Source organism: Pseudopipra pipra, chromosome 1 (assembly GCF_036250125.1).
Source record: "Pseudopipra pipra isolate bDixPip1 chromosome 1, bDixPip1.hap1, whole genome shotgun sequence".
Taxonomy (NCBI): domain Eukaryota; kingdom Metazoa; phylum Chordata; class Aves; order Passeriformes; family Pipridae; genus Pseudopipra; species Pseudopipra pipra.
This window is the reverse complement of record NC_087549.1, coordinates 56,249,531-56,277,001: the sequence shown is the minus strand read 5'-3', so window position 1 is coordinate 56,277,001 and position 27,471 is coordinate 56,249,531. Positions and strand designations below refer to the sequence as shown.

Here is a 27,471-nt window from a genome sequence, read left to right as displayed (position 1 = left end):
TCAATGGTGATGAAATACAGCTTTGACTCAAAGGTTTTTAGTCGTTTTTGGTTTTGGTTTTTTTTTGCTGGAAAATATATTTTATTTTAAATTACTGGTTTAAGTTGATAAAAATAGCTAAACCAAAACTTTTAATACTCTGTAATGTTTGTTGGAAACTATTAAGAGACTCTGAGCCTTCTAAGGATTTTAAATGCTTCAAGAGTAGGCTAATACGTGGCATGCATCAATAAAATCCCAGCCAGTCCTGAATATACTATTGCTATCCACGTCACAGAATACTTCAAAGGCAACAAAAACAATCAAAAAAAGAAAAATCCACTTTGAACTGGAGATAAAATAACTTCTTCATACAAAAAGAGCATAAAATCCAGTGAACTGAACACCTCAAATGCCACTGGCACAATGCATTCAAATACCACTTGCTATAGTCTAAAATCTGTCTTCAAACAGCATGGTAGTCGCACGTCTCATAAAAATAAAATATATTTTCATAAGAGGTTATCTTTGAACTGACAGAAACATCCTCCAGACCTAAAACCATAAAATGAGCTCTAGGAAATCCTAAGGAATAAAAGAAACAAAAAAGTTAGCACTGATCTCATTCCAAACTCTCTGTGGTGCAGTTTGAGAAAAGAACTGCAGCACAGAATCTGCCATCAGTGCCCTAACTGATTTGAGTGTGCCTAACTCCTAAGTTATTACCGTTCTCTCTCTCTTGTAACTCCCATTTAAGCTTTCTTTTAAATGAGAAAAAGCCACGGCAATAATAGGGAAGTGGAAAAGAAAGAATAGGAGTTGTTTCTTAGTGGCTACATATATATTTGTCTGGCACAAAAAGCAAACATCATAGTGGAAATTCTTGCTTATCTGCATCAGTGAAGCTAGCCCACTGATCTGAAAGTTTAAATTTAACCTTAGATCATGAACTTTGACAATAGATGGTTATTTCTTGCAAAATGTTAAATTTTTATTACATATACGCCTTGTTACTTTGTGTTGCAATGAATCTGAGACAATTTTGGCAATTTACACACTACACTTGAACATTTTACTAAATATAACCTTTTAAAAAAATTATTTATATGCATAAATTCTGAAATTATATGATATAAACCTGTGATAACTCTTCTAGAAATCCATTTTAGATGTTTTCAAGCAAGCATACAGCATCTAGAAACAAAGGTGAAAAGCAGAGAACAAATCTCTGTCCTCCCATATACTTCCATATACTTAAGATAGCTGAGTCTGCACAGGCATACAGAGGTTAAAAATGTATTATGCAAATACAGGAACTTTAGATACTTTGATAACTATTAATTACAACAGTCTGAATTCAGCTGCAAGCTCAGGAAGTTACTGGCTGTTGCTGGAGTAAAGAAAGCTATACTAAGAAAATAATTATCGTCCGTGTTCTCTGTTATTTCCTTAAGCATTTGTTTCTTCTGGTTGCTGTCAGAGACATTGTAGTGGGATGGACAGGGCTCTGTCTGGCCCATTTCCAGGTACCACAGTCAGTACAAAGCTGCTGTTCTGTTCTAAACACATTATTAAAAGCATTCCATCACTCTGTGACTGACAACTTACCTAAGTCTTTTAAAAGGGTAAAAAAAAAACCCCAAACACATAAGAATATAGAATAAAGTTCTCAAAAGCTACCTAATAAATCTACTGTGTTGTAAAAAGTTCCATATTTTATTTAATATTCCTGATACAATATGCTTCCCAAGGGAAGAAAATAGAATTAGTGTAGGCAAAGACAGTATTAATTAAATAAGAAATAATTAAAACCAGGAATTAGCAACAGGTATTATCTCAGATTAGTTAAATTACAGAGAGAAATAACATTAAGTAATTTGTAGTGAAATATATATTCACCTGTGGTGTTATTATTTGTTTAGAGTAGGGATGCACATATCAAAGTCCCAGTGTCTCCCTCACAAACTTTTCATAATAACACACTTCCAAAGGAAAATATCAAAACAAAAGTATTTTTAAAAAATGTCTAACTTTTCCTAAGTTTCCTTGCCATTGAAGATTCCAGTGATTAGAGCAGTTCCATCATGTGAAGCTCACTAAAGCTGGTGTAGGATGGTTGGCTCTGAGAAAACAGGTACCCTAAACATCAAGTAGACGCAGAGAGAAATTATTCTAGAGGTCAGTCCTCCACTCATCAGAAATCTTGCCCCAAACACAAGGGGGAAAGAACAAGTTGCTGTTAGAAAGAAAAATATGAAGAACTGGGAAAGAAATATATAATTTTCTTGGTTGATTTAATATCTTGGCCTTAATGTGAGGAAAAAAACCAAAACAAACAAAAAAACTCAAATCAAAAGAGTTTTCCATTTAAATTGCTTTTAAAAATTCAAGTCCTGTCGAATTCAAGGACATAGGCATAAAATCGCTGTATAAATTAGCCTTAACAGAAACCTTGCATCATGTCCATTATCCAGTCTATTTATTAAGTTTCTAAAAAGTTGTTTTCCTTTCATTTTTACTCAAATGGCTTGAAAGGTGTAAATATCTTCAGTTGTCCCTTGTCATGGTATATGTAGAGAAGACCTTCACCCCCTTGAGACAAACTGGCATCTCACACAGGAAGAGGTCTCTGCGGACAGGTACAGAAACTCATAGAGGCCTCAGACCTAGTCATCACTTCCATTTTGCAAAATTTGAGGGTACTTCTGTTTAGAAACACTAAAAAAGTTTTTCTCATGTAGGATTACTATAATAATTATGTTTATGTTTGTAAAAGCATGGGCAGAAAACTAATGTCCCTAAGCATCCTAACTGGAGGTGCAGCAGCTTGCGTTGGTGAAGTGTGGGAGCTCTGAATACAGGCAGTGATGAAGGTTTGATTTTGTTTTGTTATATGTTTTCTTATGTGCAAAAAAATGCTTTAGTTAATAAGTTCCTACAAGACTGACCTTTTTTATGTGAAATCTGATGACTATGGTATCTCTGTTTTAACCACACACAGAGAAAGATTATTTAGGAAACAAACAGTTACATATTAAATAGCTACAAATACATAGTTTTCCATATATGTGTTTTATTTATGCAATGTTTTATTAAATGTATTATGCTTATAAAATATTTTAGGTTTTAATTTTACATGGAAACGGACCTTCTGGTTGATCGGTCTAAGCTTTACATATTTTAACCTAATTAATATATTTCTTTTCATAAGAATCTTTTAACCACATTAGTTAATTGTCCAGGGCATACTTCTTGACTGCACAAGTCATTTAGTCATCTTTACCTCACTACTTTAGAATCATACTATTATTGCTATATCTTATTACATTTTAATTTTATATCTATTTACTGAATTAAATAAATGCACAAAATAGCATAGAGTTTCTGAATTCAGAAAAATCACATACTTATTTTTTCCTTTTCGATAAAGAGTGTGTCTGGTGCAGTCATTTTATGTAGGAGGGTATCTGTTACATATTTTAGTCTCTAAATCAACATTTTCAAAATTTATTTGCTTATGTCAAATTCCATACAAAAATTTCCCTGCTTCTGTTTATGAAAAAAGTAAAATATCTGAATGATGTCAACAGTGGCTTTCTAAAATATAGGAAAACTGGCAGCATAGCTGAAGAGAATAAATTGTTTTGAGTAGAAGCCTTGTTAAGCTTGAAAATCTACCTCAAAGGCAGTTGCATGGATGGTCTGTCTCAACACTGGAAGCGCCCAGTAGCTGCTGAATGAAACAGAAATCTTTTTATTGCTGAAAGTAGTGATCCTACACCAGTGTTTCCAAACAGTATAGGACTTTGAGTTTATAAATAATCTTGGTTATAGTCTTTTTTTTTGCTTTGGAGTAATTTCCTACTTCAAACTCACATATGAAGTTTCTGAATGTAGCTGAATGAGAATTAGTTTTGTAGCCGTATGTTATTGTTGTTTAACATTCTGTTACAATCACGGAATGGAAATTCAGTTTCCAGATGACTCTATAACCCAAACACTTTGGAATCAGAAAACAGCAATTTGAGATGCAGTGTTTTTTAGCTATGACAACAATTTTCCTCTCAAGAATAATTTCCAGTTAAGTATAAATCTTACCCATTTTTCTGGCTTGAGTCAGTGTTTACGTTCCCATTTTTGTCCTGAAATGGGAATTTCCACGAGTAATTCATGATGGTGTCTTTGACCTTTACTAGTCATCACACCCTTAAAAGTGTTAAGCAAATGTAGTTGGGTAGTAAACATAACTAATTTTTTTTTCAATACGTTCTCCAAACTCTGTATTTAATGTGTCTTACTGATATGTGGTCCCTCTTATTCTTAATTAGTATTTAAATACAACTACTTTGAAAAAGATCACTATTGTTATTTTTAATTTCTCTTTTGACTTTTCAAATATATGTATGACATTTCAAACATATGTGCAAATACACAGTAACATGTACCACTAGTATTTTAGTAGTATATTTATTTTCAAGTGCAAACACACAACACATAGTAGCACACTTTCTGCAGACTTTATTCTTGTAATTTCTTGGCTCCAGCACTGCTCAGATTTCATTGAATCATATTCAAGTATTCACTGAATCATTTTGTAATATTAGAGCTGGAGAACCAAGTCTTTTGAAAAAGAAACTCTGTTATGAAGGAGACTTTGTTTCCAAAAGGAGAAGCATTCAGAATTTCTCGAAGTAGACTATGTATATATCACAGTTGATTTTTAAGAAATTTAGATTAGCAGTAACAGATAATTTTAAATTCAGTTTCTATACCCTTGTATTATTCAAAGAAGAAAATTGTTTTTTGCAAATTATCATTTTCAAAAGAATTTGAGCTACATTTGTTGCTAGGAAAGAAACTACCACTGCCACTTGTTTCGGTAATTTAAAATGGCCATCACTTTTAATCATATATAAAACAGGTCAGACATCAAGTGTTGCATTGTATTAAATTATTAATATTTTAATTAATTAAACTTCTGAATTTTTTTAGTGAAATAGGACTCAGAACTTTCAGAATGAGCTTTTGGTTATAGTCAAGATTCCTGTGGAAAGCCTGGTTGTGTTGGCTGTTGCTGAATATATAGTGCTTTAGCTGTCCATTTTTAAAATCCATTATTGCTTGTTTCTGCTCAGGGTATATGGTTTTTTCATACAGTAGATGTTGGAGAATATAAAATTTTTATTTTTTTATCCCCATCATTTTTCAAACCCATAAAAGGAATTACATTTCTTGATTTCCTTTTAGTATGGTATCACATTGATTTTCTAACCCCAAAATCTCAAAAACTTCTTTTCCAGGCATTCAGGGAAATGCATCCCCAAGCTAAGTATTAGTTTGAAGGGTTGTTTTGCTCTGTATGTAATTGCAATTTTCCTGAAGTGCTTCTTGATTTATTTACAAGAGCTGAACTTCCATGGTTTCATCCAACCTTTCTTGATAGTATTATTTTATAAGAAATGTAAGCCATAAATTATGCCTGGAATGACTTCAAGGGTGAATGGTTTGGGATGCTGCTAGGAGAGAGGCCAGACTTCTGCCATAAGCTGGGGATGGGGCACCTGTCACATCTTATATCACATCTTGCCTACCAGTTGCCCCAGATCAGCTACCCGGCTTTTATATCATTTTCCCTTTGGTGATGCTTTTGCAAGTGTTGTGGCTTTCTCTTTTGGTAACCCTAGCCACACCTTGCTTTCCTTGTTTTACCAGAACTCAGAGATGAAGAATCCAGAACCTATATATAAAGGTGTATATATATATATATACTATATACCTATATATACCAGAACCTATATAAGTATACACGTAAGTATCTATAGGGGGTTAACAAGAAGATGGAGCCAGGCTCTTCTTGGTTGTGCCAAGCAATAAGATAAGAGGCAATGGGCAGAAACTGATGCACAGGAAGTTCCATCTGAACATGAGGAAGAACTTTACTGTGTGGGTGACCGAGCACTGGAACAGAGCCCAGAGAAGTTGTGGAGTCTCTCTCACTGGAGATATTCAAGAACCATCTGGCAGTTTCATCCTCTGCCATGTCCTCTGGGATGACCCTGCTTGAGCAAGGAGGTTGGATCAGATGACCCACTGTGGTCCCTTCCAACCTGATCCATTCTGTGATTTTTTGCTTATGGAAATGATGAATGTAATAGCCAGTATTGGATCACTGTCCTAGGTCATATTATCAGAAAAAAGGTGCTATGAGAATGAGAAAATGATGGCAATGTCTACTTTGTGGACATTACAGTACTGTGGGCAACCACTGACTGTGAGGCCTGAGGTGTATTTCTCCCTGCTATACCTTGCTCATGACACATAACAAAAAAGGAACATTTAATATTTTACTTATCAGTCTTGAACTGGATACTATTAAAAAAAAAAAAAAAAGGTCCATTCTAAGCACAATTAATTCACTTAAAAACGTACCATGGCACAGAAACAGATGTCTATTAAACTGTGACTATAATGATCATTAGTTGAAGGCAAATATTTTTAAATAACTTTATGATCAGAACAAGTATAAATGCATGGGAATGAGGAGAGATATAAAATAATAAGAGAACTATTTTTTTTTAATTTATTTGATTAAAGCTTAACAAAGTAATGCCAAGGCATTTCCAGAGTTCATAATTCTCATGGGAATCTAAATATTTTACAGAAAAAGGTTTATTGTCTCAGGCTAAATGAATGGCATAATTAGCCACAAGACAACATACTATGAAATGTCACTGCTGAAAAACAATTTTTTCAAGACTCCAAGGGTGAAGCATTTTTGAAACAGTACATTATTATTTTTTTCCTCAAATCTTCTTTTGTTTATGTTGCTGTTGCTTTGTTGTTTGTTGTTTTAAAAATATGGATTTAACATGCTAGTAGTACTGTCCCCTTTGTATTACTAGCACTGAGGAAAGAGTCCTTTTCTTTTAATAAACTTATCTTCTGCTAAATCTTAATTGGATCTAAGTGGTGACTCCTCTATATAGTTTTGTATAGTACTTCCAGAAAGTGGGATGGTCACCTCCATAAAAAAGTGTACAAGACAATTACACATGGCTTTACATTAGTTAACAACACACTTTTACTTACAGTCTATACTTACAGAATGAAGAAAATGCTGCATTAAGTATTTTTAACTAAAAATGTTGAGAGTTTCTGATACAATTGGAAGGAAACATTGACCTTTTGGCCACTGGGCAAATCTCATAAGAGAGTTTTCTGGTTTTTCAAGCTTTGTTCTGAGTATGAGAAAAATACAATATTATTATGTTTCTTCCAGGTCTGTTGGAGCACCTTTTTGTGTTGTCTGAGATAATTTTCCAGTTGTATTTCTTCTCGAATTTCCACACAAAACACTTTGGTTTAATTTTATTTTTAGTTAAAAAAGGCAGTATAAAGGCAAACTATCTGTACTTTGAGAATAATTTGTGTGAGAATAACACATAGGAAATGTTGATCAAAACTATTTTTTTCATTCTTTGTCTAAATTTACATTGTTAAAGGGTAAATTATTACCTCACTGCCAAATAATTCCTTTTGAGAGGAAAAGCAAATTGTATATAAGATTAGGTTTCTTAACATAAATGACTGTCTTTTGCAGAGCAATTTGAGACTTTTGCTATGCAGAACAAGGAGGCTTTAGGGGTTTATTTTCTGAAACTGAAAGTTGTATCCTGTAGGTTCTTTGAAAACTACCTCCTAGTCAACTAGAATCTGAGAACAGAAAAAAGAAGAAAAGCACTCAGAAATTGTGCTCACTGATTTTTAGACTCATAATCAGGTATGAGTCATGGATGCTACATATCACCACACATATATTGCTATGCTGAAATTCAAATTGTTTAACAGTAGAAAAGGATATCCTTAATCCTGATGGGTTTTTCATTTTACCTAATTTTTTACTAATATTCTCTTTTCAGTGTGTTCTGCCAAAATATTCTCAAGGTTTTTTTACAGATTGATTTTCCAGCTCTTAAAAAGAATTCCATTCTTGTCTGCTGCAGTCCAACAAGCAAGGAGAAATACTTGGGTTTAAACTTGACTACAAAAGTACTACAACTATTAAACCATAATTGAGCATCTTTACTCCTTTGTTCAACAACATATTTATTGATGGGCTGAGCTTGAATGAAAATATAAAAAATTTGTCTTTCCTTTAAAAACAAAAATTTATGATTAAGCAATTTCCAATAGGAAAAGAACATTCTATAAGAAAAATATGACATTTTCTTGAACCTTTATCTTGGGTTGTGATATTACTGTTCAATCCTTCTTTCTTGTCTGTTGCTTTTGTGCTTTTCAAGGATCTTTAATCATTTAACCTGCAGTATAACTTCTCTTATAAGATTTACTACATATACAATTATGACATATACTACAGATTACAAAAATGAACTTAGATTGGCTTGGACTATTTCTTGCATAAAATGTGCTAACCCTATACTTGCAGATCTTTGAGCCTATTTAGTCTTTTCCACTGTCCACTCAATTTTCTTATTTCACTCCCCAAAATGCACCTCACTTCCTCACCAAAAAGCTACAATAAGAGAATCTATTTAAACCCACACAGCCTCCAAAGTCCTTTTCTGGATTTCTAAATAGAACAGATTTTCTTTTCTACTCTCATTTCTCTATATTCTTTGCTCCGAAGAACTTTGGCCAGCACACCATGATGAAGCTGACTCTGATTTTCAGTACTTCTGTTTCTTTCTAATCACACTTACATGCTATAAGAAGAAAAACATCCAAAGGATGAAAAGCCTATGAATATTCCAAAGGTTCCCAAGAAATATTAGATTAATGCTGACATACAGAGATTTTCCATTATACTATCTATTGTAACTTCCTAAAATATGAATGTAACACTTTTTGAATCTTAACCAATTGTTCTTTTTACTTCATCTGGATTTCATTTTCACCTTCTTGTCATAACTGGGGCTTTCTGGCAGGCACAAACAATTGAATAAACTTTAATTAGAATGTTCCAGGTAGGAATGGTTCTTTAATGATGGCTCATGAACAGACCCTTAAATCCTACAAAGCACCACTAAAGGTCTGATGAAGCTTTTGTGAATTTGGGGGAAGAGGAGGGGAAGACAAGTGAATATCATATGTATTTTATATTTTTTTTTAAGTACATCCGAATGTATAAATAAGAATAATCTTAAAAGACTGAAAATATCTTACTGCTCAAACGTACAGTTTTGTCCAATGAAGAGGCTTTCAAACTTAGTTTGCGTGTAGCTTATGCTCAAAGAAAATAAGGAAGGGGAAACAAGACAAGATTTCTATCGTACTTACTGGGTTCCATAGAGAACCTCCGATAATTGAAATGGAGCTGGTTGGACCCATCTGGTGGCTGGGAGGATCAGCTGGTTATTTTGAACTGTGCTTAATATGCTAGTAGAAGTATTGTTTTTCAAGTTTTCTGTTTTCCAATTCTTACCCCCCCCCATTTTCTTATTTTGTGTATTCTTTCTTTTTTATTTTAATCTTACTAACACGGCCAAGTGAAATGTTCTTTAATATTAGTCTTTGACTAGGAAGGATCAAAAGACTAAACGGCAACAAAAAAAAAATCCTTTTTTGATGTATTATTTATATTTCAGCAAAGAATGTGAAGCTGAGATACATTACTTACTGAACAGTACAAATCTGTGACAGACTGTCCTATTCAATAATACTCAAGGAACCAGTTAAAAATAAAAGGTGGTGCACAAAGAGCAGTGCAGAATTTTACTCTCCTAATCTCTCATCTAAATGTCAATAGACATAATTAACGTGGTCTGAACAAATGCCAGGAGGCTGGATTTTGCAAATAGGTTTTAAAATACCGAACACATAAGGCCTAAGGCATCAGCAGCATATTTCTGAAGAACCACATAGAGTTAGAATAAGTTGGGGGGTTTTTTCTTTTTTTTTTTAGTTGGGTATTTTGAACATATATTTAGCATTTTAAGAATAGAAACACATTTCCCTAATGAATAGACTGACCTAGGGATTCTTTCCCCTTAAAATTTTCAACCCTCACTTCAAGAGTAAATGTCAATGAAACATCTCTTGAGAACTATTGTTCTTCCATTTGACCTAATGCATTTCTGCCTGGTAGGGTTCTTTTGTTTGTTTGTTTGGATTCTGCTTTTTTGGTTGCTCACCTCAATTTGGGTGAGTGGAAAAAGTAAATACTTTAATGCCCGGAGGAAAATTATCCATTAAATAAGAAACACGTGCATGTGGCTTTTTTGAAAGTAATTAAATATATTTGCAAAAATTTTCAAAACTTTCTATGGAAGAGGCTTCTCATGCTGGAGGGAGAGAAGAAAAAAGCTACTGTTAGAAAATATGAGCATTCACACATCATATTGAGATTTTTGACCTAAATCCATTAATAGAATGGAGAGAATAAAAAGAATAGTGAGAAGAAGTGTTTAATTGCCTTATTTTCAGGGAAAAAATGCCTAGGCATTAGATGTGATCAGTTTCAACACTTATTTTTTCTCCTTTAGATTTTAATCCACAGTTCAAGTTTAGGCAGATAAAATAGCAAAGCAGACTGAAAACATCAAATGGGATATTACAGCTGATTTCTTACAGAAACACTGTTAATACAGTAAGTGCATTACAGCAACATGTATACATTTGCTGACAGATAAAATTGCTTGCAGCCCTAGCAAGCAAGCTAAGGTCTGAATAAACCATAGCAAGTGATCCATACACTGAACAGGTATTCTCCTTTTCCTTAAAAAGAAGAAAAAAAAAGGAAAAACTGAAAGATGAGTCTCATCTACTCAGCATAACCAACCAAATTTCTGAAGAAGTGAACTTCTCTTTAAAGACATGAATGGAAAAGAACTGTATGAGCATTTAGAGAATAAATTGGGATAAAACATTCAATTTAATTGAAAAAAAATAATGTTTCTAATAATATAAGCCTGAAGAAGGTCTCAAGTGAACCAAATGTTGAATGCAGTCAGAGAAAAAATAATTTGCAGGAAGTTGAGCTATGTTCTTCGAAGTTCTCAATTTCGGTGTATTAGTCAAAAAAATTGTTGTTGGTTTTGTTGTTTCTGCAGCTTTGGTGTGGATAAATAAAGGCATGTTTGTTAGCAAATAGTCCTTTACAATAATTTTTAAGAAAAAAAGAAACATAAGGTGACTTTAAACACAAATATCTCCTGACTAAATGTGATAACTCACTCATAAGCTTTTCTCTTGCCTATATGCAATTGAGCATGGATATATTTTTCTTTATTTCTAATATGCCATTTCTATTGTCTTTCAGGTCTGACAAAAAAACCCCAAACCAACAACCACAAACAAAACCAAAACCCGTAAATGTGAAAACACTCATGATTACATGAAAACATAATGTTGTCATTGAAATGTACCTTCCTTCCCACGAGGAAAGAAACAAAATGAAGGCTGACTGATTACTTTCCTTATCTTATGATTTATTTTCATAAAATAAATCCTGAAAACCAAAACAAACAAAAAAATAGCCAATATAATTTTATTGCTACCATGTAATTTAGTGAAAGTAATTAAAGAAAATAATTTTGTAGAATATAATCCTATTTATTATAGGGGGTCAAACCAATTCTGCTAGGAATAGGAATATGTCTAGGAATAGCAAGCTACATTAGTACTGCTAAAATATCACCCCAGACAGAGATTCCTGGTCTTCAAGACTTGGTGGTATAAAGCAACTCATGTCCTCATTTCTTAGCTGACAGCTGCATCTACCTGGGGGAGGCAGCTATGTTCTCATTGCATAGCTTGTGGTCTGGACTTAATGTGTGGTGCTCTTGTTTCTATAATAGGTGTTTTAGTTTGGTTTTGTTGGGTTTGTTTGTTTGTTTGTTTTGGTTTTGTTTGGTTTTGGTTTTTTTGGCCAGTTCACAACATCTGAAAGAATGCATGGCCCTACCAAGGGTAACATATTAAACTCTTGAAGCCTATGAACTTACATATCTTTCCTGATGTAAGGCATGGAGGTGCATGGCATGAAAGGCACCACATAGGCTAAGGTTCTAAAAGATGACTTCATATGTAGGCTGCCATACATTGTGGGATCATGTTTAAAATACCTGTCAGGATTTCTCCATAAACAAACCTCTTCCCAGGACTACTCCTACGACAAGTGGAACTCTAAAAAAAAGAGTCTGTGCACAGACTCAGCCACCTGAGGAGTCAAATGGCCTGGAGACCAGGACCTGGAAATTAAATTGGAAGCTAATTTATTTTTTAATTTTAGAAGTACACATGGACAAATAGCTAGGATCCACTGTAGCTTTTTAGGATTTAATACGATTCTAGTAATCAGCAGTTCTCCAAGGTCTAGAGCCTGCTGAAACTATTCTGAAACTGATAAAGATGGAAGGTTCTCTAGAGTTTTGCAACTGCTAATTTACTGATAGATTAGCTAAAAAGAGAGATAACTAAAAAAACCATATTAAATCACTGTATACTTCCTACCTAAATACTATAGAGAATGGTTTAAATGGAAAGATAAGAAAAAAATGCAACTAGGCAATTACTTTTTAACTTCTAAATGGTGTGATCATTATTCTAGACTTGGTAGGAGAAGAAAAGCTTTAAACGAAATTTCTACAGATAGATAAGAAAATGTAATGGAAATTAAATTAAAATATTAACACCTTCTAAAGTTGTAAATAAACTTAGACATTGCTCCGTGTCAAGATAGAAGGACTCAGACCCCAAAGAACATAGGCTAGACTGAAGGTTCCATTTCTCTTGACTCTGGATTTTCATTATTTTAACCCTTGTTGGACACCCTCCTAACTCTTTCGGAAAACAAAGTTCATATTTTTACATGAAGATTTCTGAAGTAACAAAAATCCTGAATATTCAGAATCGCCTCACTCTTGAAAGTGATGAGTAACTCAATCTCTAATCCCATGCTTAAATGGTCCCAGGATCTAGACCTTTTGTCTTATGTATTGCTTGATCTGTTATTTGCACACAAAGGACTGAGGAGACAATGTTTTCACAATCTAAGGCATTTGATATTCTGATAGACTTCAAGAAATTTGCAAATATCTGGAAAATTGCAAGCATCTGGACTTCTGAAACATGAAATCAACATTATGCCAGTAACAATCACTGTGTTCAGACATACAGAAATTAATGTGCACTGGCATTGGAGAATCAGTGGAGAATGTGACTTCTGATTCAAAACTATAACTAAAAGAAGAAAAACAAATGTAGAGGGAAAGGAGGGCAAATTGCACAAACATCTGGTATTTCCTTTTATACAAGCTGTGTTGTCACTTTCTGTAGCTCAGCACAGTAAGACTGTGGTAATGGCATTTGGGTTGCTGCTGTTGAGCCTTTTTCATGAGTATATATCAACTTTCAGTCAAGCTGATTGTTTGAAATCACTTTCTGTAACCACTCATCAGGGATTTGGGTATGATATTCTGGCTTGAATGTCAGTCATTTTCTACTTCTCCATTGCCTATCATGAAAAGAAGCTTTCACTCGTTTTGTGGACAGGAACATAGCTATGTGGTGAGTTGAAACTGAAAGACAAAAAAGGAGCTTTAGTTAATTGCTCTACAACTGATCATTGGAAGGAGACAGAAAATCGAGAGCAGATGGTGCAAGATTCTGGTTACTATATGTAAAAAAATGTGAAATACTTGTACCTGAGAATCCTCTCTATTAACAGTCATTGGAGTAGGAAGCAAAACTGAGGTTTCTCTATTCAAGTGTAAATTTCTCAACTATTAAATTAGGTATTCTTTTGCCTCTTCTTTCTTAAAGAAAGTGAAACTTGAACAGAAAGGCTTGAGAGCCCATTATTTAATGATTAGAATACTCTCACGAGAGGGTACAACTACAGATCTGTATTTCTTTAGATAAAGGAAAGAACAGTAGTCAGTGTTTACAACATTCTGAATGTTTTTATCCTTTAAGAAGAGACATCTCACCACGATATTTTGAAAGAAAGCGGGATTCTCTACCTATTTCTAAAGGAAGTCAAGATTCCAGAATCCAAATGAGGTCTCTAAATCCTTAGTGACACATCGCATCTTCAGACACATCACAAAGTGAGGCACTTCTGTCATCAAGAAAAGAAAGAATTCATTTAAGCCAAATCCTTCACTACAGAGATTGTACACAGCAGGCTATGTGTTGTGATGTATTTTAATATCTGCAGTTTTTTCTAAGGCAGGTACAGCTATCAGAGGTTGTAATGGGAATATTAATTAAAAATAATTACAAACAAGCAAACAAACAAAAACAAACCTGCAACAACAAAAACAAAAGTCTTTGAAAGAGAATGCAGAGGAGAAAAGTCATACTAATATTCATATGTAATATCTAGGAAGTGAGGTGTCTACTTTGGGGATATGGATTTCATAACAGCAGCCAGTTAGAATTGTCAGTATTTTGCTTGTTAAGATGAATTAAACTTACTTTATAGATTAAACTATAAATTTCACTTAGATTTGTGCTTCTGTGTATTTAATATATTTTAAAGGGCTTAATGGGGTTTGAGTTATTTAGACCTTACAATATGCTGGTAGGGCCTTTCAGAAACTTGGTATTCCAGTTTCTAGAAAGCATTTGAAAACCTTCAGGAACTGGGACAAATAAAGGAAGTTAGGATGTTTTAATGTGTACCTAAAATTAAGATTCTAAATCTGTACGATTCTGCCCTGTACTAGGAATGTTTAACAGCTTGATTTTCAAAGTACTGGAACCTCAGAATTCTTTTGGCTATCAACGGAAAGATCATGTGTTTTCTTCTGGGCAAAAGTAAAGTTCTGCAAATAATTGCACCATGTCTTTGCTGTAAACAGTACTATACTGCCTGTTGAGAAGCATATGTTCAACACAGTGCAGAGTTCTATTAATGCAGAACCAACGTCAAAGATTTGGCTGCTTCCCAGAATTAACTGACAGCATTGTCTGGGCTCTGTGTATTTCATATAGTCTCTCCACACTCTAAGGAATTTGTGATTTGAAGTGATCTGAGAGAAGGAGCTACTACAAATCTCAATTTCCATCTTTCAACAATAAGGGGAAAACAAGTGATTGTGCACATCTGTTAAAATAACATTCTTTTTTAAAAAAAATGAACCACCACAGAAACATATAAAATCTTGAAATTTTAGTTAACATGCAAGTTCAGATTTTTTGGCATCAGCCACTGCCAGCTGAAATGTTTTCTACCACTGTAGCTGTCTGCAGCTAGGTATATTTTTCCATTTTGCACATATGATCTTTTTATATTGTTTAATTGTATCTTGCAGGACTTGTCATTCACAGTATTTCTTAATGTAAATATTTTTGGAAAATGCATAAACATTAGATAAACATAGAGAAGGCAGATTTTCTCTTTCTTCATGTGGATGTTTTTCATATTTTTTTCGCATTATGCACTACCACTTCAGAGTCAGAGCTCTTCTTTCCCAGACAAACAGCTGATGCCTTTCAAAAGCCAAGGTGTATGTCTTCAGCTTTCTAATGAGGAACTTTGGTTCATATCACAGTTTAGAGATATTCACTGATAGTAAACTGTAGGCTAAAGGCTTTTATGGCATTCTCATTTGGAACTGTTATATTGTAACACTTTTAATCTTACTGTTTTATTTACCCCGATGCATTAAAAAAACCTAGCACCAATGGGATCTAGAGGCAATTTTTTATGCCAGTTTTTCTACCAGGAAACGAATGACTCTTCATTGTTATCTCTAAAATAATAATCTAGTGAAAACCTTTGACAAGACATTTCTTTATGGGCAAACAAGAAAATACTGGTTTTGTAGTGCTTACATCATAATTGATAAAGGAAGATACAGACAACTCCTTTGGTTAGCAAGAAACCCTTTTGGTTATAAAAATATTATCTAAAGCCATCTTACGAGAAATTCTGTGTATCTGTTGGATTCAATGCAATATGGAGTTTCCCTATGTCATGGTTTAACCCCAGTCAGCAACTAAGTACCATACAGACATGCACTCACTCTCCCCTTGCTGGTGGGAGCAGAATAAGAAAAAGGTAAAACCCATGGCTGGAGATAAGAACATTTGAATAATTTAAATAAAGTAAGATACAATACTAATACTACTCCTACTACTAGAAATAGTTGTACTTAAAATTGAGATAACAAAAAGAGAGAAATAAAACTTAAGTTAAAAAATAAAGAAATAAAAACAAGTGATACACAGTACAGTTGCTTACCACCCACCGACCAAAGCCCACTCTGTCCCTGAGCAGCAATCAGTGGCTCTTGGCCAGCTCTATCCCTTTTATACACTGGGCATGACAGTCTGTGGTGTGGAATATCCCATTGGCCAGTTTGGGTCAGTTGTCCTGGCCATGCACTCTTATGGCTGGTACACCTTTTCACTGACAGAGCATGAGACACTGAAAAGTCCTTGATCTAGTGTAAGCCCCACTTAGTAACAAACAAAACATCAGTGTGTTATTGACATTATTCTCATACTGAATCCAAAACATAGCACTGTACCAGTTACTATAATAAGAAAATTAATTCTATCCCAACCAAAACCAAATGGGATTTTTTTCACCTGAAGATGTTCTGCTTGGCTTTTTGTTGTGATGTGAATGGTTGAAATGTGTTATGGCCTTTCTCTAACATGTATTTATCACAGACATTCTGGTAGATATGAAAATATTTAATGAAGAAGCATATCTACTTTTGACAGGACTATCTGGTCAACCAATAAAGCTGCAGCAGCACATGTCATCCTAGGAAGAGCCAGGAGATATGGAACAATGATGTGAAAGAAGCTCAATGCCTGTGGCTTAAGCAGAATCCCTTCCTCCTGTGACAGTATCTGGATGTCAACTAATGTAGTTAGTCATGTATCTTATATGATAAAAGCCTGTGCTATACACCTAAGAGCTTATTCTTATAGGATATGATAGAGATTTTTCTGCTCATATTTTTGTTTTCTTAGAAACTAATAAATTGAATAATATTCATGCCAGAGGATATTATTTACATCAGATTTGGCTCCCAGCTTCAGGAACAGCCAAGTGTTTTGTAAGTGCCACAACTCCCTTAGTTCACTGCAGAAGCTGCAGTGAGCTGCTCTGAGTGACTCAGAGGGATTTGTTAGGTCAGAGTTTCCTTCACTGTTCCTTCCAGTGCGATGAAAGCAGTAGTAACCTCTGTCTCTGGGGAGGGTTATTAGCAGATGGAGAACAGGCCATTTGACTCTTTGTACAGTACTTCTTCCTTAACAGAGATTTTCCCTTCTGTGGGGAAAAGACAGATGGGGAAGATTCCTATGGCTTTATGTCAGCTTATGATTCAACACTTGGATTGCTGTAACTCAGGCTGCAAAAAAAGTACTTGAAATTAAAAAATATTTTACTTCATATTGTTTACACTGACTGAATACACCTCTCTGTAGAAGTACAGTATGCACTTTCCATTGACATCATTGTGTAGGATACTTTTTTATTGGAACCCATGAATCAGTAGAGTATCTAAGATGGGATTCAGATATAGACTGAATGGAGATTGCAGAAGCAAACATCAAACTGCATTTCTTGACTCTGTCTTCAACTACAAATCTAAAGTAACAGTCTTTCAACCTGTTTTCTGAGGGTTTTTATTTGGTTGGTTGGTTGTTGTTTTGTTGTTGTTTTTTTTTTTTAATCTAGTGTAGATGTATATTTCAGAAAAGCACCTAAGACACAAAGCAGTGGGATGAAAAATTCCATTGCTTCAATCTAACACTTTTATTTGAAAATAATTTGAAAAATTATCAGTGCTGATTGTTGTTTCTGTTAATTTTATTTTTAAGAAGAGTTTTGTGGAAAGAATTAAAATGTAATGGGAATGGTTAAATAACAAAGATATATTGAAATACATATGTACATGAAAATATCAGAAGAAGACACTAAATACAATTCCGTGCCAAATCTGGATTCAGCATACAACCAGAAGTCATAAATATATAGACACAAGATAAAAACTAAACAGAAAGCACTGAGCAATTAGAAGGAAATGTGTCTTGTCTTCAGCCCAGAAACTAAACGTGGTTGAATATACAACTTCTGCAAATATATTCTAAAAACTCTTGCAAGTCTGAGAAAATTATTAACATAGTAATATTTGACTCTTAGAAGATTCATCATTAGGCCCAATATGCAAAATAATGCAACGATTTTGTCACTGAAACATCTATTACGGGATAAAGGAAATTAAAAATACCCCAAACAAACAGAGAGAATTAGAAGAAATTCTGTTTGTGCAGTTCCACTAGTATATGTACTGATCACTGACAAAGGGCAGCAAGGAAATGATAATGATATGTTTGAACCGAAGGCTTCTCTGTTTGGATCTGGATGACATCAAAGTAAAATATCTGACAGCTTCCCTTAGCTTGTCAGACTATAATAGCAGCTTACAGAAACAAAGCCTTGTCTGCAAAGAGACTTGGAATCATAGCAGAGAAAGGTTCTGTGTAAAACAGAGATGAAGAAAACCTAGCAAAGGTAGGAGACTCTCCACAATATTTTAATGCAGTGTTTGAATTTCAAGCTCCATTACTAGCGTCTCTCTGAAGTCAAAATAGATCAGCCTTTGAGGTGATCTGAGCTCTGTCAACTCATTTTTAAAACATTTTCAGATGGAAAATGTTTCAGCTTCAGAAGGAGGCCGATTTTGTATTCTTGGAAAGCCTTTTAAGAAACACAAAAGAAAACAAATAAAGAAAATAAGCACACATTTAAGCACTGTCATAGACCCTAACACCGGCTACAGTCAAGAAACATTATCCCCTTTCCACTGTGGTTCACATATTATTCTTTTTGCTGAAATCATCTGCTCTGATCAATTATTAAAATATTAGTAAATTATTAAACAATACTTAATCACATGTTAAGTATCTGGACATTTTTGAGCCCATTGTTATTAGCAGCATCTACATGTAAATCTACATATCATCGAATCTTCTTACCTAACAGGAATGGCCATCGCCAAGTCTGCATAAGGGAACATGTACCCAGTGCAGGCGTTCTCAAATCATGACCACCACAGGGTCAGACAGACAGCTTAGTTGTGAAAGTTGAGAAAGTTTTGTTGGCATGGTCCTATGCCTAGCAAAATAAATGGTGTCTTACAAATCCCATCACCTTCCTACTCCAAGCTTCCACTTTTGCAGCTAGCACAGGAAGGCTCAGAAACCCCTGCTATCATGATGCAGACATAGCCTCAAAAACACAGCAGAAAGAGGAAACACAGGTCCTGAGTCACATATAACTACAGAGGAAAACAACTTCATAGAGTTACCTCCAGAAATTAATGGGAAGTTAGTACAGTCTCTGCAAAGTGAGAATGTAAAGCTCCATGTAATAATTAGGAATTATGTGAGCTAAAAATTAAATTAAAAAAAAAAGGCAGAAAAACATCAAAACATTTTGAAATGGTATTCCTACGATGCAATGTAATATTGAGGTTTATATCTAGAAATAAATTTAGTCTCTGTGCTATTAGCATGATAAAACTCCCCAAAACATACTGCTGCTTCCATTTATCAAGGAAACATCAAGTCTCTCGATCCTACTCATCATCAAGTAGGATCAAAAAAATAAATGATTTCAATAAAAGTTTGTGATGACTATAGGAACTGAAATTTTGGAAAAAGAATCATGTTAGCTTTTGACCTAAGAAAGGAGCCGAAATTACAAATTGACAAGGTCGCTAGGTGTGAGGAGTCATCTCTCTGACAGATTGGCAATTTTTAGATGATGCATGCTGCTTTGCCTTCGTCTCCTTTTCATATAACTTCCTGATAGTGGACTTTGTGACCCCAGAGCTCTGAGTAAAGGCTGCAGGTTGATATTCATTCATTCAATCAAGAAAATCATAACTGATTTTCATATCACAGGATTCATTTGCAGAATAGCCAAATGGAAGAAAAAATAATTTGGAAAGATCTATTGATGGATTTTTGCTTGTTTGTTTTCACATGTGACTTAATTTTGTTAATCAGTTTGTGAATTTTAGCTCCTTGAATCATTACTACATATAAAAAAAGACAAGATAGTTTACTGCAAAAAGTGCAAGACGAGATTTTGATTTTTTTTCACTCATTCTCAGAATGAGCAGGAAGAAAAAAGTTATGTTGTCTTCTTCTTTATGTGACAATAAAAATGAGTTTAAAAAATATATCTATGTAATTGCTTTCTTATCATTTTAAATATTTACTATCAGAAGAAGTAGCATGGATAGAGTATATATTTTGCTTTGGATAAATTTTCCATAGTAATATAAACAAAACAAGGTGGGGGTGGTTGTTATTACAATTCATTTTTATACAGGTGACTTATCAGTAATGACCTTGACTCGGGATCATTTATTAGAAAATAAATAAATAGATGGAAAAAATTACTTGCGGAAAAGACTCGGGTCATGAACTCTCCCAGCTGGTCATTAATCCCCCGGAAGTGCTACAGACCCTGATCATTAAGACTTAATTAATGTATTAATACAGAGTTTAAATGCTGAACTGCATTTTCTTTTTGTATAATTAACCTTTTGGAAATATTTTATTAATTAAGGATATAAGTTTGCCAGGGACATGCCAAATTATTTTTATTCACAGTAAACACAAATAACTTATGGAAAGCTCTTAATTGTGTTTGTACACTTCACACTTCTGAGAGCTGTTGACTATTGGAAATGAAGGGCAAGGGCATGATTAGAAAGACTCATTATGCACTGGTTCAATACTTTGGTGCTATTCTTCATGAATGTGTTTAGCACTCAGACATAGCAGACTATGAATTCTCAGCAGGGCAGACAAAATTGAATTTTGCTGCTTGTGCCACAGGGAAGCTAAAGGACAGAGGAAAAGGGCAAAGCTGGGATGATTGATCTGGGAAAAGATCCTTGGAGACCCAGGCTTCCTTTTCCTGTAGCCATTTGGGAATGGATTTCTAAGGATGCTGTAATGAATATTGCCAGTGGTTGTCATATGAGTGGGGAGTGGTCCTGCTGGTTTGGTTGCCTGAGTACGTACAGTGAGTACTCCTGACATGCGAGGACATTTGCTTCAGCAATGGCAATAGCAGGAGCAAGGTTCACTTTCCAAAGTTCTTAAGGAAACTGAGATACCCAGTCAAAAAGAACTTTCAAACCCATCAATTTCCTATCAGCATTGCCAACATGATGTAGTGCCAGTGGTCATTTAAATTTGTTTGGAACATAAACATGGTCTTGCAATTTCAAAAGCTGATAAAGAGTTGTAGAAATTCATCTTGAATTACAGAGTTCCTGATTCCACTATTAGCAAGATTTTAAAAATTTTATGTTTACATCTGACTCATAACAATTAAGTTGTATTACTCAATGGATGGCCAAAGACACTTCATTTCTAGATGACTATTAAACCAATATTTATGTTTCTTAAGGAATAAAGTAAAAAATTGCTAGCATTTTAAAAGTGGGTTTTTTTCCTATTTATGTCTAGGTATTCTCATAGTTTTCAGAAGAATAACTGGATTGCATTTTGAGCATCCATCTGCCTCTCAAATTATAAATACGCATATTTAAATATAAATATGATGCAATATTTTGATATAGACGATACCAATTTTAATCACTAGTAAGTACTAAGTAAACGCTTCCCCTTTCTTGTTTAAAAATCAATTTATCAACCAATCAGTCAACCACAGATTGAGACATAAATTCTCAGCTTTGAATTATTTTCTTCATAACCAGAAAAGGTCTTCCAAGCAGTTCCCAAATTATTAGAAATAAACTTTTTCCATAAAAAGCATTGATTGACAGTTTAATTTATGCTTATCATCTTCCTTTCATTTAGGAATAAAAATTTAAACAGAAATTCTGAAAGCGTTGTTTTGTCAGATATGTGTTTACCTTGGAGCAAGGGACAAAATATCCGGCAAGGTTAAAGGAAGAGAAGGAAGAAAGTTAATTAAATGTTTACTTTTGTCTTTATCTGATTTATCATGCAATTTCCTGCCTTATTCTCCCTGTTTACTAAATAATTTTTAAATACATTCCTTTTATTTGCAAATACAGGAGCAAAAATTAGATAGGAACTTGATAATGCAAAACAAGTACAATAGAACATATATTATTGTCACTAACATCCATACCCTTCAAAACAAGCTGAAATAAATTACATTTATTCTAGTATTAGAAGTTGTCAGGTAGAAAGGAATCACCCTTAAATGAGAAAAACCTGATCTATAACTGGCTGGGAGAACTTTGTTCTCTTTTAGTTTTCGGGTTTTTTTTCCTTTTCCTGTGAAAGAAAATGAGAGTTTCTTGTATTGACTTTCCTGTTAATTTTTATTTTCTCTGTAGACAACTGAGAAGTTTTTATTGTCTTGCATCCACATTTTAAAAAGCAAAACATATCAAGCAAAAATCAATTAGGTCCCAGCTTTATCCCAACAGCTATTGAAGCTGGAGGACCCTAAACTAACATGCAATTTAATCTGTGGAAAAATGATAGTGGACAAAAGTTGAAATTAATTCATTAAACTAATATAGTTACATCTCCATTGTATTTAATTGTTGTGAGGTTACAGTCTCTATAAAACTCTATCTGCATTTTTTTCATAATCACTGAAATTAAACCACAGCACTGAAAGGTGCCTATGTGAGATGTCTGCCTCAGGCTGAGTATTTGGGGTGACTTTTAAGCTAAAATATCATATTTTCTTAAAAAAAAATGCTAAAAAGTCCATTACAAAATTCTAGCATTTTCTTTCTTTTGAGCAATGAGAAGGAATTCATCAGGGCTGAGATGGTGCTCTCTGTCTAGTATCAAGAGTGTGTCATTTCATACGTGAATTAAAAGGTTGGACCAAGCCTAGAGGGGTCAGGGGAAAAACAAGAGCAAAAGAACAACTATTAAAAAATGCTTTTTTCACATATTGAGTTGAAACTACATAGCATTTGGCTTCTGTAGGAAGAGGAGGGAAGGCAGAAGTTTGTCTGGAATGCCAAGTGAAAATCAAGACTATATACACAGAGTTTCTGTCTTCTGCTTAACCTGCACTTCCCCCTGCCGATGTCCTGGTGAGGAGGAGGAAGTGGAATGGAAATAAGTGAATAGCCTGGAGGGAAAGTGCAAGGTCAAGAAACAAAAAGCAGATGTTATGATGTTGGAAAATAGGACTCCTGAGAAACAGAAGACAAGAAGGTTAGGTAAGAGCTATGAAATTGGAATAAAAACTACTTTATCTTCACACTATGCCACTGCATTTTTTTCTCTCTAGTGTGGGGGGTGGGAGGGGAATGGGGGGAAGGAAAAGAAAAAACTATCCATGCAAGAGGAAACCTTAAAATACATTAATTTTAAGATGGAACATTTTGTCAGCATCTCATACCTTTTTCCTTATGCTTTTTAATGCCACTGTTTTGGTCTTGAATGTAGATCCTAACCTTTAAACTGACAGCTCTGAGGTACCTTCTCTCTATTACCAAATGTGCAAACTAAATTGGGAAATTTCTAAGGAAGCAATAGAGTAATTAGTCTGACAGAGAAATCACATGGCAGGAAAAAGTATGAAATCTGTTTGTAGTAGTTTATGCTTTGGTGAGTTAATTTAAATATATATATTTACAGTGACCACTCTTTTATTGTTGACTTTGTTTTCTTGAAAATGATTATTATAATGTCTTTATGTTGTTGTACGAACATACTTTATCTGGGATACTTCAAAAGTCATTTTGGAACAGCAGGGTACATTTAGTTCTAAAGGAAAACGTAGGGGGGAAAAATAGACATAAAAAATTCTAAATCTGATGTATACATTTAGACATATCTTTCATTATTTTGATTGTAATGGAAGAAAACAATGGTGTGCAAAAATAATTATAAAATTTCTGACGATTTCTTCAATATCTGTTGGTGGATTTGCTATAAAGGCTAGAGAAAGGCTATCTCTCCACCGTATCCCTCTTCAGGAAGAAAGGAACTTGGCTTTGTGCCCTTATTTCCACATAGTACAAACCCTCTGGAAATTCACTCATCATTTCAGTAACAGACTGAATTTGATTAATCACTGTGTTAAATTAGTAAGTTTCAAAGTCCACTATAAAACTGCAGTATAGTTAGTAAATGCTTACTAAGACAAAGTTCCTGTGATACCAAGGTCTCCACCTAAGTGGATATCACAAGTGGAAACAAGCTCCTCTTCAGGAAAGCCATTGAAATTCACCTTTGGCACATTATAGCAAACTGTCTGCTTTTGCCCTTTGGTTGGATTTTAGAATAACAAATGTAAAAGTGCTCTTCAGAGAGCTGATTGGAAAAGACAGTGTAATTAATAACAATATTTTGTTGAGTATTTGTGGTTCAGATGCTTCTTGTTTTAGAAGAGTACACTAACTCACTTTTCCTTCACTCAGTGGCACTCAACTTGAAAAGCAATCCTAAGAGAAACCCACTTATGAAGAAAGCTGGGGTTTTGTTGGGGTTTGTTTGTTTGGTTGGTTGGGTTTTTTCACTTATGCTGATAGAACTAGGATTTACCCTTGCTCCTCAATTTGAGTCAAACAAAATCCACAGCTAATGCAGATTTGCCACCTACACTTTTGTGAACGAAAGTGTCCTATATTTAAAGCAATCAACTTACAAATTTAACTGCATAAATCTTTGCTTGTACATAAGTTCCAACATTTTTCCCTCCTCCTCTTCCTGCCTCTTCCCCATATGTGTTTATAGAGCTGTCACTGAAGGGGACATAGCAAATCTCACAGTCCCAAATAAAGCTCTGTTTGAAAATAATGATGATGATAGTCATACATTACCTCATCACCATATTTGCTCTTTTGACTGCAGTCTCATGTCATTGTTAGGATGAAAACAAGCTACTTTCATAGTAGGATATTTCTTTTAATGTTCCATTTTTAAAATAAATTTGCTGCAGCATGTTGAGAAAACCTTTAAAATATTTCACAGTGTGTGACTGATGTACTGCATTGTTTCACCAAATGATACTACATAATCTGATGCTACATAATCCCCACTGCTATGGACTAGCTCGTATCTTTTACACAGATTTTCTCAAAGGATGTTGTACACCTAAAAGTACAATATCACAAGATTTGCTTTACTGTTCATGACCAAGGGGTTAATTTAATGTCTGAAAAGTAGACAACAGATTCTTCTTGACTTCAGATAATGCTGGACTGGACACCAGACATTGGATTCATCTCCATCTACACCCACATATCTAAACCGGTAACCTGTATCTGAACTGGTTATTCAGACTTCTTCCATAGCCTGGAGAAAAAGAGGTTCTTATTGTATACTGCTTAACATATTCTAAGATAGAAGACTTAGGAAACATACCTCTCAGCACCCCTCCTTTTTGTTTTTGGGGTTTTTTTAGGGCAGGCCTTCAGACACAGAAGGAAATTTTAAAACACCGCCATTTGAGGAAACTTTTCCAGTTTAAAACAAAAGCTGAATTTGCTTTGAAATATTTAAATTGTATAACGTTTGACATAATTAAATATGTAACTGCTGATACTTTAAACTTTTTCTCTCACTGTGTTTCAATGCTTTATATTTTGAAGGCAAGTCTTTTGATTTTTAATATTTGTAATAATAGGTGTTCTAATTATGGAGATAATACATCTTTTTATTTAATTTGTCCTCTTTGATGTTCCCAGGCAACCTAATGTGTTGAAGCCTGAAGAAAAGGTTTATTCTGTAGTAGAACAAAGATAGAAAAACTGCTTGAACAGGTTTGTGCTATTTTCTACTATATTCAAAACACTCATGCTAATTTAGCAGCAGACTGAAATTCCTTATTTTCTTATTCATTAGGTTGCAAAGGAATCAGCGGTTAAGAGAAGGTTGGACACCTTGCTCCTGACAAGTGAACTGCCAAGGGGATGAGGACTATAGAGATATGAATGACTAGAAATTTGCTCAGTTATTGCCACAGTTTCAAAAGATTTCATGTGTCACCTTGAATGTTTTGGTCCCATCAATCAGTGATATCAATAAATCATTTAATTTTACAGAGAAGTGTCAGGAAAATTCTGAACAATTGCCAGTAATTTCTTTGCAACTCTAGGCAGCAGCAGTGCATATCTGTCACAAGTCTAATGAGCTCTGAGCTGTACTAGCTGAAACTTGGATAGTTTTCTGGGCATACTGCAAAACCATGTGGATTTGAGAGCAAGAAGGAAGGCTACAGAGCTTATTAGGGATACTTTCCTGCCTTCCTGGCTGCCAAAGGTAATCCTGTGTTTGTGGGACAGGCATAGTTCAGCACAGGCAATTAAACTCATCTTGGTTTTTGACTGGTTTTGTCTGTGTATTTGTTTGCTTGCTGCTCTTGTGATTGTAAATGTATTAGAAAGGATCTGGAGATGGAGATAGATTCATTTTTGGGTGTTAGAAAAGCAAAGGGGAAAAATATTTGAAACTGAAGGCTCCATGTTTGTTGACAATTAGATAGAAAAGAGATCCATCAATTGCCATGTCTTCTGGAAATGAAAAATGCTAGAAATATGCTAACTGATGAAGTGTTCTCTGAAGCATTTATGATGGCAAGCATCTCATGCTAAATTGATGAATATTTTTTGTTCTTACATTTACTGCTTTTCAGTAGTGCTATTTAGAAAGTACATTTGAGTGCATTTATCTTTCTGTGAATACTTCATTCCTGTGAGTCAAAATAATGCTGTTCGCGTGCGCCAAGGATATCTATTGTTTGTACAGGAGTATAGGAAAAAACATATTTGTCAGTTGACATACAACACCTCTGTATAGATGTTCCTAACTTCATAAAGCCTCATAAACAAAACAAAGTCTTTATGCAATATATGAACTGTTGATTTAAAAGTTGTACTGCAGATTATTATAGATGCCCTTGTAATGGTTACTAAGGCAGATAAATGAATCACTAGTGTAGTTAGGGCCAACTCCAGGCATTGGCAGTAGAGGCAGCTGCCTAGACAGTAAACTGGAATGGACAGGAAAATATCCATAGTTTAACTATCTTCCTGTAGCTATGCTATATGTCTGGAAAGACACTTTGATTGGCTAATACTTCAAGAAAGATCAGGCTGTATGGGCTAGGAGTTACTGCTTTGTAGAACTAGGGCAGGAGAAAAGCGGCAGTAAGCATTACATGAAATTCTGTCATCCCATTTCAGCCCTACTTCTTCTCCCTATGTCTTCTTTTACTTCCAGACTTTCCCCCCCATGCTTAGAATAGCAAAATTAATTTTTGTCTATGCTCCTGAGAGGTCTCAAGTTGTTTCCAAAACCAGTTATGTTGGTAGAACAGAAAGCAATTCAATTGCCGTTATAAGAAACCATATTTATATGACCTTTATAAATGTCCACTGTATTTTTCCACTTTTCTAGATGAATGAATGCTATAAAAGAAAGTCTGATGTGATGAAAAATTCATAAAGTTTAAGACCCTTGAATTTCTCCTGATAGTTCTTTTATTATCAAATTTGACAATATCTTTTC

General features: G+C 34.4%; 1 protein-coding gene and 1 long non-coding RNA gene across 6 annotated transcripts in view; one reads left to right on the top strand and one right to left on the bottom strand.

Moving 5' to 3' along the window:
- Positions 1-27,471, bottom strand: part of LOC135415629 (peptide chain release factor 2-like) — a 44,459-nt gene that overhangs the window by 9,614 nt on the left and 7,374 nt on the right. For 2 of the 4 annotated variants that reach the window (XM_064657586.1, XM_064657606.1), the window contains 2 exons: positions 13,965-14,062; positions 10,391-13,520 (listed from right to left, as the gene is read on the bottom strand). The gene's annotated coding sequence lies outside the window, so the exon portion shown is untranslated. Of the gene's footprint in view, positions 1-3,657; positions 3,713-10,390; positions 13,521-13,931; positions 14,063-27,471 lie in introns of those variants that run through there. The other 2 variants (XM_064657596.1, XM_064657615.1) reach the window with 2 other exon arrangements.
- On the top strand, positions 21,624-26,288 carry LOC135415639 (uncharacterized). Of its 2 annotated transcripts, XR_010431215.1 has the most exons (3): positions 21,624-23,174; positions 25,650-25,724; positions 25,807-26,288. It is a non-coding gene; the product is annotated as an uncharacterized LOC135415639 (long non-coding RNA). The 2 variants fall into 2 exon arrangements; XR_010431214.1 differs by having other exon boundaries at positions 21,624-25,724.